Consider the following 18,637-nt stretch of genomic DNA (forward strand, 5'->3'; position numbering starts at 1 on the left):
TGGCCTTGGTGTAAAACAATTTAATTTGATGCCCCTGTCAAAAACTGGTCTTTGGGTGTTAATTGTGCCCATGAAACCTATACCAAAAAACAACTTCAAAATAAAATCAACACCCACAAAGCTAGGCAGCATTGACAGTCTTGCAGAGATTCGAGATTCCAATAACATTTAATCAGTGACATCAGCATCAGGGGATTGATAGCTGCTGCTAATCCAGGACTGATTCATTTTGACAAATGTCAGCCAGACAACGGAGTCTGTGGACAGATGTGTTCTTTTATCTGTCAGAAAGCCTCTGGCAACACTGAATGCCTGTTCAGAAAGCACGCTGGATGCAGGGCAGCCCAGCAGCTCAATTGTATACTTGGCAAGTTTTGGCCAGTGGTCTATTCTCATGACCCAGATACCTAGTGGATAATCTTCTGAAAAGCTCTCCATGTCTGTTTTCGCCCCTAGATAATCTTCCACTATTTGATGCAGACGCTGCCAATGCGATGTTGAAGCTGATAGCCCTGGGTGCCAAGGACTAAATTTTTTTTTGAAATGCATCAATGAGTCTATCTAGATAATCTTCCACCATTTGATGCAGACGCTGCCAATGGGATGTTGAAGCTGACAGCCCTGGACGCCAAGGACTAAAATTTTTTTGAAATGCATCAATAAGTCGGCCCCCTTCTCCACTGCTCCTCCTTTGACCAACACAAGCCTCTTTTCCATGAGACTGTAACCTACCAGAACAACAAAAAAAGAAAAAACTAATCCCGCTGAACCAAAAACCAACAGTGGTTATTAAATTGTAAACACCTTGATATTTTATACCTAAATGTGGTACTGTTGCTGTAGCTAAAGAAACTAGGCATACAAAAAGGAATCCAAGTATTTCTACCAGGATTTAAAAAGTGGCTACCTCCGCAACAGAAAGTCTAGGTCAGAATTTGGTTCTGATAGAATTACAAAATTTATTAATGCCAGTATGGGCACAAGCTACATGGATTTAAAGTGCAACTGGTATAAAAACACACACAACTTCATACATCATACTTTTCAAGGTTCCCTCCAATAGGAGAGATCACCCAAAAAGAAAATGATGCTTGGAGACACACAAAAAGGCAACAAAAACACATATACAAAAAAATACACACAAATAGACAAAAAAAACCCCCAAAAAAACACAGAAAGGGCAATGTGCAAAGGGCACATTAGAATGGTTGATACCATATTCCATTAAGGAAAAATATATTAAAGATTCCCTGTGAATGGCCCCCCAGGGGAAGGGATAGGAAATTTTAACCCTTGAAACAAAAATTAAAAATTCAGTATAAAGATTACAAAATGGATCTCACTGGCTGACTTGTGGTTAGAGACTAAAGCTGATTTAATCACGAAAGGAGAATGTCCTTGAGTTGCCAAACATTACACTCCCAGGTGATTGTTGTTGCATTTTGACCAAGAACATTAATTGTCCCTACTAGCAGACTGTTGATCATTGAAAGATGCCCTTCTAAATGTAATCAAAATGACGTGGTAAATAGGGGTGCAGCAGCTGGTTGACAAAATCACTTTATATAGAGTATGAAAAGTAATGTCCCGTGACAGAAAATGCAACTATAATGCATCAAATATACAGCAGACGGCTGATGATGGCTATAATGACTTCCATATACTTTTTGCCCCAGATGATGTTTTTTTTTTTTTTTTTTTGTCTATTTGTGTGTATTTTTTTGTATATGTGTTTTTCTTGCCTTTTTTTGTGTCTCCAAGCATCATCTTCTTTTTGGGTGATCTCTCCTATTGGAGGAAACCTTGAAAAGTATGATGTATGAAGTTGTGTGTGTTTTTATACCAGGCAGTTGCACTTTAAATCCATGTAGCTTGTGCCCATACTGGCATTAATAAATTTTTTAATTTTATCAGAACCAAATTCTGACCTTGACTTTCTGTTGTGGAAATAGCCACCTTTTGAATCCTGGTAGAAATACTTGGATTCCTTTTTGTAACCTACCAGAGTCTGGTAAGGCATTACATAAACTCCTCTTTAAGGTGTCCTCAAGAAATTTCACCCTCTGCTCCCTCTGTGAGGGCAGGATGAGTTCCGAGACTTTCCCCTTGTAACAGTGGTCAAGTGATCCTTATCCTTGATGCCACGAATTTGCGGGTCCTTTCACAGACTTTGAACAATAAGGGAGCCCATGGCCCATGTGCAAACCGCTCATTGATCTGAGTCGGGTCAGAGAACAGAGTTCCCTCACCATCTCTAATGTTAACTATGTGGGATTTTGTAGTGCGCTCATTAGCAAGCCAGGAAAAGAGTCTACCCGTTCTTTCTTAGGATAGTACAAGCTTCCAACAGGAGGTTACTCACATCAGCGTTATCTCTCTATACTTTTTTTGCATGTCTCTGTAAACCCACTCATCCCTAGTGGCAACTAGAGATGAGCCAAACACCCCCGGTTTGGTTCGCACCAGAACCTGCGAACGGACCGAAAGTTTGTGCGAACTTTAGAACCCCATTAAAGTCTATGGGACTCGAACGTTCAAAATCAAAAGTGCTAATTTTAAAGGCTAATATGCAAGTTATTGTCCTAAAAAGGGTTTGGGGATCAGGGTCCTGCCCCAGGGAACATGTTTCAATGCAAAAAAGTTTCAAAAACAGCCGTTTGTTCGGGAGCAGTGATTTTAGTGATGCTTAAAGTGAAAAAAAAAGTGAAATATTCCTTTAAATATCATACCTGGAGGGTATCTATAGTATGCCTTTGAAGTGGCATGTGTTTGCCGTGTTTAGAACTGTCCCTGCACAAATTTACATTTCAAAAGGAAAAAAGTTTAAAACTGCTTGCAGCTTTAATGTAATGTCTGGTCCCGGCAACATGGATGAAAATCATTGAGAAAAATGGCATGGGTACCCCCCCAGCCCATTACCAGCCCCTTTGGGTCTTGCATGGATATTAAGGGGAACCCCGCACCCAAATTAAAAAAAGAAAGTCGTAGGGCCTCCAGGCCCTATATACTCTGAACAGCAGTATACAGGCGGTGCAAACAAGACAGGGACTGTAGGTTTGTTGTTTAGTAGAATCTGTTTGTAATTTTGAACTGGTACATTTTTAAAGTGTAGCTCCAGCCAAAAAATCTATTTTTAAGCTTTTTGGAAAACATAGGGAAGGGTTATCACCCCTATAACATTTGTTTTGCTGTCTGTGCACCTCTTCAGAAGATTTCACCTCACTTTCTGTCCCAATGACAAATGTTTTTTGAAAATTTGCGTTTTTTAGTGAAAAAAGGATTGGTGATAAAGCATCAGTGGAGAGGAGACATGTTTTTCCCATATTAACTCTTACAGGAGAGAATTTCCCTTCCTAGGGGTAGATTTCATCTCACTTTCTATTGTCTCCTTCTGTTTGCAAGTAGGAGTCATTTGTAAGTTGGGTGTTTGAAAGTAGGGGCCTACCCTATATACTCTGCAGAAATTTGGGCCTTAGGTGTTGGTGTTGCCACAACACTGTAAGCCCTCACAGTTACTCTTGGTTGGCACTGGAACACACATCCTGCTGTGAACTATTATATCAAGAAGTGTAATTACATGCCATTGTTGAACAGTGGTAGAAAAATTGGGCCTTTGGTGGTGGTGCTGGTGCCACAACACTGTAAGTTCTCACAGTTAATCTTGGTGGGTGCTGGAACGGGCCCTGCTGTGAGATATTATATCAAGAATTGTAATTACATGCACCTGTTGAACAGGGGCAGAAAAATTTGGCCTTTGGTGGTGGTGTTGCCACAACACTGTAAGCCCTCACAGTTACTCTTGGTGGGCGCAGGAATGGGCCCTGCTGTGAAATATTAGATCAAGAATTGTAATTACATGTCCCTGTTGAACAGGGGCAGAAAAATTGGGCCTTAGGCACTGGTGCCACAACACTGTCACCCCTTACAGATACTCTAGTTGGAGTGCAGGAATGAGCCCTGCTGTAAATTATTGCATCAAAAATTGTAATTACACGCCCTTGTTAAACAGGGGCTGAAAAATTGGGCCTTAGGCACTGGTTCTGGTCCCACAACACTGCAACCCCTCACAGATACTCTAGTTGGAGCGCAGGAATGAGCCCTGCTGCAAAGTATTGTATCAAAAATTGTAATTACACGCCCCTGTTAAACAGTGGCTGAAAAATTGGGCCTCAGCCACTGGTGGCGGCGCCCAGAACCAAAAATGTTCTTACAAGCTATCAGCATGATCATTGAGTAGGAAGAGGATAGTCACTCAGCATAACAGGATAGTCACTCAGCATCAGCATAGGCAATCTTGAAGGCATCTGACAGTTCAAAAAAAATTATTCGGTTACATCAGCATCAGGTGCTTGGTAGCTGGTGGTAATCCAAGACTGATTCATTTTTATGAAGGTCAGTCGATCGACCGAGTCAGTGGACAGGTGCACCCTGTGATCGGTTACAAAGCTTCCAGCAGTACTGAATGTGCATTCCGAAAGAACGCTGGATGCAGGACAGGCCAGTAGCTCAATTGCATACTGTGCAAGCTCTGGCCAGTGATCCATCCTCAAGACCCAGTAACCCTGAGGATTTTCAGTGGGAAAGGTGTCCAAGTCAGATCTTGCCCCTAGGTATTCCTGCACCATGTAAAACAGACGCTGGCGATGGTTGCTGGAACTGATCATACCTTGAGGCTGCGGACTAAAAAATTGTCTGAATGCATCGGTCAGACAGCCACCTTCTCCCCTGCACCCCCTTTTACTGTCCGAAGCCTCAGCAACACGTTGTCTAGAAACAGGAATTTGTAACCTCTCAGTCTCTGGGAACGCATTGCACAGACCTTTCTGCAAGGCCTCCCGAAGATATTTCATCCTCTGCTCCCTCTGTGACGGCAAGATAAAGTCCACATCCTTACCCTTGTAACGTGGATCAAGGTGGGTTGCCAGCCAGTAATGATCCCTCTCCTTGATACCACGAATACGAAGATCCTTCCGCAGGCTTTGCAAGATCAGGGAGGCCATGCAGCGTAGGTTTGCTGCGGCATTCGGTCCGGAGTCCTCTGGGTCACTAAGGACGACATGATCCGCAGCCACCTCCTCCCAGCCACGTACAAGTCCATGGGTTTCTTGGGACTGTAAATGATCCCTTGAAGACTGCTGCTGATGCTGAGTGTCAGGCTCCACCTCCATGCTGACACAATCCTCCTCCTCCTCCCCCTCGTCCTCTTCCTATGTGATCGGCGGGCACGCAGGAACACTGTCTGAAAAAAGGGGGCGTTGAGAGGTAAGGAAGTTCTCCTCTTCCTCCCTCTGTTCTGCCTCAAGTGCCCTGTCCATTATTCCACGCAGCGTGTGCTCCAACAGGTGGAAAAGAGAGACAGTGTCACTGATGCATGCACTGTCACTGCTCACCACCCTCGTGGCATCCTCAAATGCTGACAGGACAGTGCATGCATCCCTGATCATGGCCCACTGGCGTGGAGAAAAAAAAAGCTCCCCTGACCCTGTCCTGGTGCCATAGTCGCATAGGTACTCATTGATGGCCCTCTGCTGCGTGTGCAGCTGCTGCAGCATGACCAACATTGAGTTCCACCTGGTGGGCATGTCACAGATTAGGCGGTTCTTGGGCAGGTTAAATTCCTTTTGGAGGTCAGCCAGCTGAGCACTGGTATTATATGACTGGCGGAAATGCACACACACTTTCCTGGCCTGCCTCAGGACATCCTGTAAGCCCGGGTACCTGCCCAAGAACTGCTGCACCACCAAGGAGAGAGGTGTGGCAGAATCACCACTAGTAGAATTTTGGAGGCGTAGTGGTGGAACAACCTCCAACACTACTGCACCCTGCCCTGCATCCTTCCCAGCTGCCAGAAGAGTCACCCAGTGTGCGGTGAAAGATAGGTAACATCCCTGTCCATGCCTGCTGGACCATGAGGCAGCGGTAATATGCACCGCCTTGTCCAGCGAGGCCAAGACATTGCCTTCCACATGCCGGTAGAGAGCCGGAATCGCCTTCTGTGACAAAAAGTGGTGTTTGGGAACCTGCCACTGAGGAACCGCACATTCCACAAACTCACGGAAGGGGGCAGAGTCTACCAACTGAAAAGGCAGCAGTTGAAGTGCTAGCAATTTAGCCAAGCTAGCATTCAATCGCAGGGCATGTGGATGGCTGGGAGTGAACTTTTTTTGGCGGTGCAGCAGCTGGGGCAGGGAAATTTACCTGGTACAATCTGATGTTGGTGTACCGATAGCAGATTGCCCACAAGTACTTGGCTGTGACCTAATTCTACACCTTCATTCCTCTCAGTGCAGGTTTCAGAGAGGACTGAAGGTATAGTGGGGTTAGAGATCCCAGCTGATGAGGAGCAAGGAGAGGTCCGCTTTGTTCTTTGGTGTGGGTCTTTTAGGTACGCTTGCCAACGAACTGCATGGCAGGTCGACATATGTCTGGTCAAACATATGGTGCCCAAGCGGGTGATGTTTTGGCCACGCGAGATACGCTTGAGACATATGTTGCAAATAGCAGCTGTGCGATCTGATGCACTCGTCTCAAAAAAGGCCCACACCAAAGAATAACGCGCAGAGACAGCAGCGTCCTGCACATGCAGAGCTCTGCGGTGTGATGCAGTCGGTGTGCTGCCATAAAGCTGGCCACTGGAGGGCATACTGCCTCATTGGAGATGTGTCTCCTCCTCCTCTCTCCTAACAGGAACCCACGTGGAGTCAGTCACTTCCTAATCATCCCCTCCCTCCTCATCACTGGAGCAAACCTGGCAGTATGCTGCAGCTGGGAGAACATGACTGCCAGATTGCTGTCCTTCTTGTACACCCCCTCTCTCTGGGCTCACGTTACTGCCTTCCTCTAGCTGGGTACCATCATCGGAGCCTTCAAAACGCTGGGCATCCTCCTGGAGCATGTACCCAACACTGTGGTCAAACAGTTTGGGGGACTCCTCAGGAGCACATGGTAGGGCTAGGGAAGGAGTGACTGATGCCATTGAGCTGGGGGAAGAGGCCGCGTTGGCAGCTGCTTTGCCAGACAAAGTACCCTGAACCTGGGTGAGAGAGGATGAGGAGGATGAGGACGGCTTGGTCATCCACTCTACCAAGTCTTCAGCATGTTGCAGCTCAACACGGCCAGCTGCCGAAAAAAAGGCCAAGCGTGTCCCACAGCCACGTGCAGATGAGGATGCATCGTGTCCATGACCAGCACTGTTGCCTCTAGACACAGAGCCTGCTTACCCTCTTTTATTGGCTTGTGACTGTCTGCCTCTCCTTGTTGGCCTTCCAGACATACTAATGGCCTGCAGTGTGATGTAGCTGCACAAAGCTGGGATGTATATATATATATATATATATATATATATATATATATATATATATATATATATATACTGATTATACTGCAGCTAGCAAAATCAACTGCCTGCCTGTAGTATTATTAGTATGAGAACACCAGCAATTGTCTTCAGGTAGCTTTAGGTGCACACTGTGCAGAGGACACAGTACACTAACTGTAAATACTGCAGCTGCCTGCCTGTGGTATTAATAGGATCAGAACACCAGCAATTGTCTTCAGGTAGCTTTAGGTACACACTGTGAAGAGAGCACAGTACACTAACTGTAAATACTGCAGCTGCCTGCCTGTGGTATTAACAGGATCAGAAGAACACCAGCAATTGTCTTCAGGTAGCTTTAGGTGCACACTATGGAAAGGACACAGTACACTAACTGTAAATACTGCAGCTGCCTGCCTGTGGTATTAGTAGGATCAGAAGAACACCAGCAATTGTCTTCAAGTAGCTTTAGGTGCACACTGTGCAGAGAACACAGTACACTAACTGTAAATACTGCAGCTGCCTGCCTGTGGTATTAATAGGATCAGAACACCAGCAATTGTCTTCAGGTAGCTTTAGGTGCACACTCTGCAAAGGACACAGTACAGTAACTGTAAATACTGTAAAAACCTGCCTGTCTGTCAGTATATTAGGAAGAGAATAACAGGAATGGATCTAGCTAAACGGAATACAATATATATATATATATATATATACACACACACAACACCTAGGATGCATATATATACACAATACACTGTAAGTGCAGCTAACTGACTCGCCTGCCTACTCTATTTAACTTAAATCAAATGACACTGTCTCTCTGTCTATCTCTCTCCGCCGCCGCAACACACTACACAAGGCCGCCATGCAGGCGGCCTTATATAGTGTGGGGCGTGTACTAAACTCCCTGAGCCATAATTGGCCAAAGCCACCCTGGCTTTGGCCAATTATGGCTCTCTGTACAGACTTCGCTGTGATTGGCCAAGCATGCGGGTCATAGTGCATGCTTGGCCAATCATCAGCCAGCAATGCACTGCGATGCCGCAGTGAATTATGGGCCGTGATGCGCCACTCGAATTTGGCACGAATGGCCCATAACGTTCGCAATTCGACGAACAACCAAAACAGGTGATTTTGAACTTGAAGCTCATCCCTAGTGGCAACATATTGAGATTCCAATGCCTGAACCTTAGCCCCAGCTTCTACTAGGGAGAGACAGTATTCTTTTCAGACACTACCTATAATAGACTGGTCCTGGCCACGAGCATAAGCCTTAAAGGTACCTCAAATCATAGACCTAAAAGTCTCTCAGATCCACTGCCACCACTGGAGCAACCCAATTTTTTAAACAATAAGCTTTTATTGATGTTAAAATATAGCATTTGTACAATCATACTAACATTTGTACATGAGTATCATATAAAAATATAACTGTATATAATTGAATTTAATGATAGAGTATTTTACTAGCGAAACCAACAAGATGGCTTTGTAATCACGTCTCTATAATCTAGGTCCTGAAGATCCACAGACTCACAACACTACCAGGAACAAACTGATTAAGGATTTCTTACAAAAATATAGCCCTAAACAACTATCTGATACAGAAGCGAAAGGGCTGGAACTCCCTCTTTCTTCTGTAGAAGTTGACTTCGCACTCAAACAGCTTAAGGTAGGAAAGAGCCCATGCCCAGATGGCCTGACGGCTGGATATTATAAAACCTTTACTGAAACGCTGAAACCACACTTCTTAAAAGCTTTCAACTTACTCTTGTCTGACATGCCTTCCCCCCGAGACCTTTTGGCCGCCCACATAACTGTGATCCCTAAACCAGGCAAAGACCCCATCCTAGTCACTAACTACCACCCTATTTCCTTACTGAACGTAGACCTCAAGCTCTTTGCCGAAATCTTAGCCAATTGATTATTACCCTTATGCCGCGTACACACGAGCGGACTTTTCGACGGACTAGATCCGACAGTCTTTCCGACAGACTTTGCAGCGTACGTCCGCAGGACTTTCAAACGAATGGACACACACGATCACACCAAAGTCCGACGGATTTGTACGTGATGACGTACGACCGGACTAAAATAAGGAAGTTGATAGTCAGTACTAGGGATGAGCCGAACACCCCCCGGTTCGGTTCGCACCAGAACCTGCGAACGGACCGTAAATTTGCACGAATGTTAGAACCCCATTAACGTCTATGGGACTCGAACGTTCGACATCAAAAGTGCTCATTTTAAAGGCTAATTTGCATGGTATTGTCCTAAAAAGGGTTTGGGGACCCGGGACCTGCTCCAGGGGACATGTATCAATGCAAAAAAACTTTTAAAAATGGCCGTTAGTGATTTTAATGATCCTTAAAGTAAAAAAAAAAAAAAAGTGAAATATTCCTTTAAATATCGTACCTGGGGTGTGTCTATAGTATGCCTGTAAAGTGACGCGTGTTTCCTGTGTTTAGAACAGTCCCTGCACAAAATGTCATTTTTAAAGGAAAAAATCTCATTTAAAACTGCTTGCGGGTTTAATGTAATGTCGGGTCCTGGCAATATGGATGAAAATCAGTGAGACAAACGGCATGGATACCCCCCAGTCCATTACCAGGCCCTTTGGGTCTTGTATGGATATTAAGGGGAACCCCGCACCCAAATTAAAATAAGGAAAGGTGTGGGGCCACCAGGCCCTATATACTCTGAACAGCAGTATACAGGCGGTGCAAACAAGACAGGGACTGTAGGTTTGTTGTTAAGTAGAATCTGTTTGAAATTTTGAACTGGTACATTTTTAACGTGTTTAGCTCCAGCCAAAAAATCTTTTTTAAGCTTTTTGGAAAACATAGGGAAGGGTTATCACCCCTGTGACATTTGTTTTGCTGTCTGTCCTCCTCTTCAGAAGATTTCACCTCACCTTTTGTCCCAATGACAAATGTTTTTTGAAAATTTGGGGTTTTTTGTGGAACAAGGATTGGAAAGCATCAGTGGAAAGGAGAAATGTTTTTCCCATATTAACTCTTACAGGAGAGAATTTCCCTTCCTAGGGGTAGATTTCATCTCACTTCCTGTTGTCTCCTTCCGTTTGCAAGTAGGAGTCGTCTGTAAGTTAGATGTTTGAAAGTAGGGGCCTGCCCTATATACTCAGCAGAAATTTGGGCTTTAGATGTTGTTGTGGCCACAACACTGTAAGCCCTCACAGGTCCCTGCTGTGAAATATTAGATCAAGAATTGTAATTACATGCCCCTGTTGAGCAGGGGCAGAAAAATTGGGCCTTTGGTGCTGGTGGTGGTGCTGGTGCCACAACACTGTAAGTCCTCACTCGCTCTTGGTGGGCGCAGAAATGGGCCCTGCTGTGAAATATTAGATCAAGAATTGTAATTACATGCCGCTGTTGAACAAGGGCAGAAAAATTGGGCCTTTGGTGGTGGTGGTGGTGCTGGTGCCACAACACTGTAAGTCCTCACAGACACTCTAGTTGGAACACAGGAACGAGCCCTGCTGCAAAGTATTGCATCAAAAATTGTAATTACACGCCCCTGTTAAACAGGGGCTGAAAAATTGGGCCTTAGGCACTGGTGCTGGTGCCACAACACTGCAACCACTCACAAATACTCTAGTTGGAACGCAGAAACGAGCCCTGCTGCAAAGTATTGCATCAAAAATTGTAATTACACGCCCCTGTTAAACTGGGGCTGAAAAATTGGGGCTTAGGCACTGGTGCTGGTGCCACAACACTGCAACCCCTCACAGATACTCTAGTTGGAACGCAGAAACGAGCCCTGCTGCAAAGTATTGCATCAAAAATTGTAATTACACGCTCCTGTTAAACAGGGGCTGAAAAATTGGGCCTTAGGCACTGGTGGTGGCGCCCAGAACCAAAAATGTTCTTACAAGCTATCAGCGTGATCATTGAGGAAGAGGATAATTACTCAGGGATAGTCACTCAGCATCAGCATAGGCAGTCTTTGAAGGGATCTGAAAAAAAATATTCGGTTACATCAGCATCAGGTGTTTGGTAGCTTGTGGTGATCCAAGACTGATTAATTTTTATAAAGGTCAGTCGATCGACCGAGTCGGTGGACAGACGCACCCTGTGATCGGTTACAAAGCCTCCAGCAGCACTGAATGTGCGTTCAGAAAGAACGCTGGATGCAGGACAGGCCAGTAGCTCAATTGCATACTGTGCAAGCTCTGGCCAGTGATCCATCCTCAAGACCCAGTAACCCAGAGGATTTTTGGTGGGAAAGGTGTCCAAGTCAGATCTTGCCCCCAGGTATTCCTGCACCATGTAAAACAGACGTTGGTGATGGTTGCTGGAACTGATCATACCTTGGGGCTGCAGACCAAAAAATTGTCTGAATGCATCAGTCAGACGGCCACCTTCTCCACTGCTCCTTCTTTGACTGACCGAAGCCTCAGCAACACGTTGTCCAGAAACAGGAGTTTGTAACCTCTCAGTCTCTGGGAACGCATTGCACAGACCTTTCTGCAAGGCCTCCCAAAGATGTTTCATCTTCTGCTCCCTCTGCGATGGCAAGATAAGGTCTGCAACCTTACCCTTGTAACGTGGATCAAGGAGGGTTGCCAGCCAGTATTGGTCCTTCTGCTTGATACCACGAATACGAGGATCCTTATGCAGGCTTTGCAGGATCAGGGAGGCCATGCAGCGTAGGTTTGCTGAGGCATTCGGTCCGGAGTCCTCTGGGTCACTAAGGACGACATGGTCCGCAGCCACCTCCTCCCAGCCACGTACAAGTCCATGTGTTTCTTGGGACTGATCCCTTAATAATTGCTGCTGATACTGAGTGCCAGGCTCCACCTCCATACTGACACAATCTTCCTCCTCCTCCTCCTCGTCCTCTTCCTGTGTGATCGGCGGGCACGCAGGAACACTGTCTGGATAAAGGGGGCCTTGAGAGCTAAGGAAGTCCTCCTCTTCCTGCCTCTGTTCTGCCTCAAGTGCCCTGTCCATTATTCCACGCAGCGTGTGCTCCAACAGGTGGACAAGGGGGACAGTGTCACTGATGCATGCACTGTCACTGCTCACCATCCTCGTGGCCTCCTCAAATGGTGACAGGACAGTGCATGCATCCCTGATCATGGCCCACTGGCGTGGGGAAAAAAAACCAAGCTCCCCTGACCCTGTCCTGGTGCCATAGTCGCACAGGTAATCATTGATGGCCCTCTGCTGCGTGTGTAGCCGCTGCAGCATGGCCAACGTTGAGTTCCACCTGGTGGGCATGTCACAGATTAGGCGGTTCTTGGGCAGGTTAAACTCCTTTTGGAGGTCCACCAGCCGAGCACTGGCATTATATGACTGGTGGAAATGCACACAGACTTTCCTGGCCTGCCTCAGGACATCCTGTAAGCCCGGGTACCTGCCCAAGAACCGCTGCACCACCAAGTTAAGGACGTGAGCCAAACAGGGCACATGAGTCATTTGTCCCTGTCGGAGGGCAGAGAGGAGGTTGGTGCCATTGTCGCAAACCACCATTCCTGCCTTAAGTTGGCGTGGCGTCAACCACCTCTGAACCTGCCCCTGCAGAGCTGACAGAACCTCTGCCCCAGTGTGGCTCCTGTCCCCCAAGCACACCAGCTCAAGCACCGCATGGCATCCTTTGGCCTGCATACTTGCATAGCCCCTTGAACGGCTACAGAGCACCGCTGGTTCCAAGGACAAAGCACAGGAAGAGGCCATGGAGGAAGAAGAAGAGGAGGGGGTGGAGGAGAGAGGTGTGTCACAATCATTAGTAGTGGCATTTTGGAGGCGTGGTGGCGGAACAACCTCCAACACTACTGCACCTTGTCCTGCATCCTTCCCAGCTGCCAGCAGAGTCACCCAATGCGCGGTGAAACTTAGGTAACGTCCATGTCCATGCCTGCTGGACCATGAGTCAGCGGTAATATGCACCTTACCGCTGACCGCCCTGTCCAGCGAGGCATGGACATTGCCTTCCACATGCCGGTAGAGACCCGGAATTGCCTTCCATGAGAAAAAGTGGCGTTTGGGTACCTGCCACTGAGGAACCGCACATTCCACAAACTCACAGAAGGGGGCAGAGTCTACCAACTGAAAAGGCAGCAGTTGAAGTGCTAGCAATTTTGCCAAGCTAGCATTCAACCGCTGGGCATGTGGATGGCTGGGAGCGAACTTCTTTCGGCGGTGCAGCAGCTGGGGCAGGAAAATTTGCCTGGTACAATCTGACGTCGGTGTACCGAAAGCAGATTGCCCACAAGTACTTGGCTGTGACACACCTAATTCTACACCTTCATTCCTCTCAGTGCAGGTCTCAGTGTGGACTGAAGGTATAGTGGGGTTGGAGATCTCAGCTGATGAGGAGCAAGGAGAGTCCTCTTTGTTCTTTGGTGTGGGTCTTTTAGATACGCTTGCCAACGAACTGCATGGCAGGTCAACATATGTATGGTCAAGCATGTGGTACCCAAGCGGGAGATGTTTTGGCCACGCTTGAGTCATATGTTGCAAATAGCAGCGGTGCGATCTGATGCACTCGTCTCAAAAAAGGCCCACACCGAAGAACTTTTTGAATAATGCGCAGAGACTGCAGCGCCCTGCACATGTGGAGCTTTGGGGTGTGTTGCAGTCAATGTGCTGCCCTTAGGCTGGCCCCTGGAGGGCATCCTGCCTCGTTGGTGATGTGCCTCCTTCTCCTCCTCCTCTCTCCTATCAGGCACCCACGTTGAGTCAGTGACCTCATCATCCCCTCCCTCCTCATCACTGGAGCACTGGCAGTATGCTGCAGCAGGGGGAGCATGACTGCCAGATTGCTGTCCTTCTTGGGCACCCCCTCTGTCCGTACTCATGTTACTGCCTCCATCAAGCTCAGTATCATCATCAGAGCCTTCCAAACGCTGGGCATCCTCCTGGAGCATGTACCCAACACTGTGGTCAAACAGTTCGAGGGACTCCTCGGGAGGACATGGTGGGGCTAGGGAAGGAGTCACTGATGACATTGAGCCGAGGGAAGAGGCCGCTGCTTTGTCAGACAAAGTACCCTGAGCATGGGTGAGAGAGGATGAGGAGGATGAGGAGGATGAGAACGGCTTGGTCATCCACTCGACCAAGTCTTCTGCATGTTGCGGCTCAACATGGCCAGCTGCCAAAAAAAAGGCCAAGTGTGTCCCACGGCCACGTGCTGATGAGGACGCACCGTCTCCACGACCAGCACTAGACACAGAGCCTGCCTGCCCTCTCTTATTGGCTTGTGATTGTCTGCCTCTCCTTCCTGGCCTTCCAGACATACTAATGGCCTGTAGCTGCACTAAGCTGGGATATATATATATATATATATATATATATATATATATATATATACTGATACTGCAGCTAGCAAAATCAACAGCCTGCCTGTAGTATGAGAACACCACCAACCTTCTACAGGTAGCTTTAGCTGAACACTGTTCAGAGCTCGCAAAAAAATAACTTGTAGGTTTAGCTGAACACCGTGAGGGGGACGCACCACACTAACTTGTAGTTTTAGCTGAACACTGTGAGCAGGACGCACTGCACTAACTTGTAGCTTTAGATGAACACTGTGCAGAGCTCGCAAAAAAATAACTTGTAGGTTTAGCTGAACACTGTGAGGAGGACGCACTGCACTAACTTGTAGCTTTAAATGAACACTGTGCAGAGGTCTCACTACACTAACTTGTAGTTTTAGCTGAACACTGTGAGCAGGATGCACTGCACTAACTTGTAGCTTTAGATGAACACTGTGCATAGGTCTCACTACACTAACTTGTAGTTTTAGCTGAACACTGTGAGCAGGACGCACTGCACTAACTTGTAGTTTTAGCTGAACACTGTGAGGAGGACGCACCACACTTACTTGTAGTTTTAGCTGAACACTGTGAGCAGGACGCACTGCACTAACTTGTAGTTTTAGCTGAACACTGTGAGGAGGACGCACCACACTAACTTGTAGTTTTAGCTGAACACTGAGCAGGACGCACTGCACTAACTTGTAGCTTTAGATGAACACTGTGCAGAGCTCGCAAAAAAATTACTTGTAGGTTTAGCTGAACACTGTGAGGAGGATGCACTGCACTAACTTGTAGCTTTAGATGAACACTGTGCAGAGTTCTCACTACACTAACTTGTAGTTTTAGCTGAACACTGTGAGCAGGATGCACTGCACTAACTTGTAGCTTTAGCTGAAAACTGTGAGGAGGACGCACCACACTAACTTGTAGTTTTAGCTGAACACTGTGAACAGGACGCACTGCACTAACTTGTAGTTTGGCTTGTGATTGTCTGCCTCTCCTTCCTGGCCTTCCAGACATACTAATGGCCTGTAGCTGCACTAAGCTGGGATATATATATATATATATATATATATATATATATATATATATATATATATATATATATATATACTGATACTGCAGCTAGCAAAATCAACAGCCTGCCTGTAGTATGAGAACACCACCAACCTTCTACAGGTAGCTTTAGCTGAACACTGTTCAGAGCTCGCAAAAAAATAACTTGTAGGTTTAGCTGAACACCGTGAGGGGGACGCACCACACTAACTTGTAGTTTTAGCTGAACACTGTGAGCAGGACGCACTACACTAACTTGTAATTTTAGCTGAACACTGTGAGCAGGACACACTGCACTAACTTGTAGCTTTAGATGAACACTGTGCAGAGGTCTCACTACACTAACTTGTAGTTTTAGCTGAACACTGTGAGCAGGACGCACTGCACTAACTTGTAGCTTTAGATGAACACTGTGCAGAGGTATCACTACACTAACTTGTAGTTTTAGCTGAACACTGTGAGCAGGACGCACTGCACTAACTTATAGTTTTAGCTGAACACTGTGAGGAGGACGCACCACACTAACTTGTAGTTTTAGCTGAACACTGTGAACAGGACGCACTGCACTAACTTGTAGTTTTAGCTGAACACTGTGAGGAGGACGCACCACACTAACTTGTAGTTTTAGCTGAACACTGTGCAGGACGCACTGCACTAACTTGTAGTTTTAGCTGAACACTGTGAGGAGAACGTACCACACTAACTTGTAGTTTTAGCTGAACACTGAGCAGGACGCACTGCACTAACTGTAAATAGTCTAGCTGCCTGACTGTGGTACTAATAGGATCAAAAGAACACCAGCAATTTTCTTCAGGTAGCTGTAAATACTGTAACAAGACAAGCCTGCCTGTCAGTAAGAAGATAACAGGAACGGATCTAGCTAAACTGAATACAGTGTATATATATATATATATATATATATATATATATATATGCAACACCTGGGATGCATATATATACACAATACACTGTAAGTGCAGCTAACTCACTGATTGTCCTGCCTAATCTATCTAACTCAAATGAAATGACACTGTCTCTCTCTCTATCTATCTCTCTTTCAACGCCGGAACACACACTACACAGGGCCGCCGTGCAGGCGGCCTTATATAGTGTGGGGCGTGTTCTAAACCCCCTGAGCCATAATTGGCCAAAGCCACCCTGGCTTTGGCCAATTACAGCTCTCTCTACCGACAGCGCTGTGATTGGCCAAGCATGCGGGTCATAGTGCATGCTTGGCCAATCATCAGCCAGCAATGCACTGCGATGCCGCAGTGAATTATGGGCCGTGACGCGCCACACGAATTTGGCGCGAACGGCCCATAAAGTTCGGAATTCGGAGAACGACCGAACAGCCAATGTTCGAGTCGAACATGGGTTCGACTCGAACACGAAGCTCATCCCTAGTCAGTACCCAGTAGCTGCCCTAGCGTCTGTTTTAGTCCGCTGGACCAATTCTGCCGGAATGTCCGCTCATGTGTACGCGGCATTAGTGTCTAAACTCGTCTCTCTAGACCACGGGTCTCGAACTGGCGGCCCTCCAGCTGTTGTGAAACTACAAGTCCCATGAGACATTGCAAGGCTGACAGTTACAAGTATGACTCCCACAGGCAGAGGCATGATGGGACTTGTAGTTTTGCAACAGCTGGAGGGCCACCAGTTTGAGACCCCTGCTCTAGACCAAGTAGGCTTCATACCGGGCAGAGAGGTGAGAGACAACACCCTGAAAGAAATAAATATGCATAGATGGTTAACGTCAGCACATCAAAAAGGCTTTTTCTTATCACTGGATGCGGAGAAGGCATTCAATAGAGTGGCCTCTGACTACATGTCTGAAGCTCTTAAAGCACTCGGCATTCAGGAACGTATGTTACAAAGCATCTTAGCCCTTTACTCCTCTCCCACCACCAAAGTCCAAGTTAACGGCCACCTATCGAATGCCTTCTCATTATCGGATGTCACACGGCAAGGTTGCCCTCTCTCTACCTTAATCTTTATCCTCACCCTTGAACCTCTATGCCGCCTCAGGACTATAAAAGGGGTCTCGATATCCCAGACCACTCTTAAACTAGCTGCTTTCTCAGATGATATTCTTTTATTTCTCACGGAACCTCATGTTACATTGCCTAACTTGCTTAAAGACTTCTCTACGTTTAAACTCTCCAAATCGCAAGCACTAAATATTTCCCTAACAACAGATACGCTTGAACATTGCCAATCGAATTACCCATTTAGCAGGGACCCAATCACATATCTTGGGGTCCAATTACTTTCCAAATGATCAGACCTATATGCTAAAAACTACCTCACGATTCTCCAAAACATTCAACAGGACCTAAAGTCCTTGTCTGCAGGCCTGTTCTCCTGGTTTGGCAGGGCATCGATTGCTAAAATGAACATTCTCCCCAGAATATAATTTTATGTTATGCAGACAGTTCCCATAAAACTACTGTGGGCTTTTTTTCACCTCCTATCGCAGACCCTGCACAGAATTTATTTGGGGCAAATCACATCCTAGAATAAGCTTTGAAAGACTAGTAGTTCCTAAGCTAAAGGGAGGTATTGGTCTCCCAGACATCGTAAAATACCACTGGGCTTGCCAGCTAGCAAGAATTATAGACTAGAATGTCCACTCTCGTCTCAAAGCATGGGTACAAATCGTACCAACTTCTATGGATAGCTACACCCCACATACCACAAGAGTGCACACTACATTCCTTAATTGGCAACACGCTACACATCTTCAAAATGGCATGCCACAAACTGAAAATATCCTCCTCTCCGGGCCCACTAACCCCTATTTGCAAACTCCTGAATTCTCCCCAGGTTTATAAGACGCCTTTCTCTCAGACTTTGGACCCCATCCCAACATCAGAGCTGAACATTTTTTCTCAAAGGATGCCTTCCTGACCTTACCCGCATTTTCTGCGCAGATGCCAGGTCATTTCTTCCCCTTCTGGACGTATATCCAATTAAGACATTTT

At 46.4% G+C, this 18,637-nt stretch overlaps 1 protein-coding gene across 28 annotated transcripts in view; it reads left to right on the top strand.

The window, feature by feature from the left end:
- NRXN2 (neurexin 2) overlaps positions 1 to 18,637 on the top strand; it is a 3,426,600-nt gene that overhangs the window by 104,546 nt on the left and 3,303,417 nt on the right. The window contains exon 2 of one of the 28 annotated variants that reach the window (XM_073605076.1): positions 8,833 to 8,990. The exons of the other annotated variants lie outside the window; for them this stretch is intronic. The gene's annotated coding sequence lies outside the window, so the exon portion shown is untranslated. The remainder of the gene's footprint in view (positions 1 to 8,832; positions 8,991 to 18,637) is intronic. 28 annotated transcript variants of the gene reach the window in all.

Source organism: Aquarana catesbeiana, linkage group LG11 (assembly GCF_042186555.1).
Source record: "Aquarana catesbeiana isolate 2022-GZ linkage group LG11, ASM4218655v1, whole genome shotgun sequence".
Taxonomy (NCBI): Eukaryota; Metazoa; Chordata; class Amphibia; order Anura; family Ranidae; genus Aquarana; species Aquarana catesbeiana.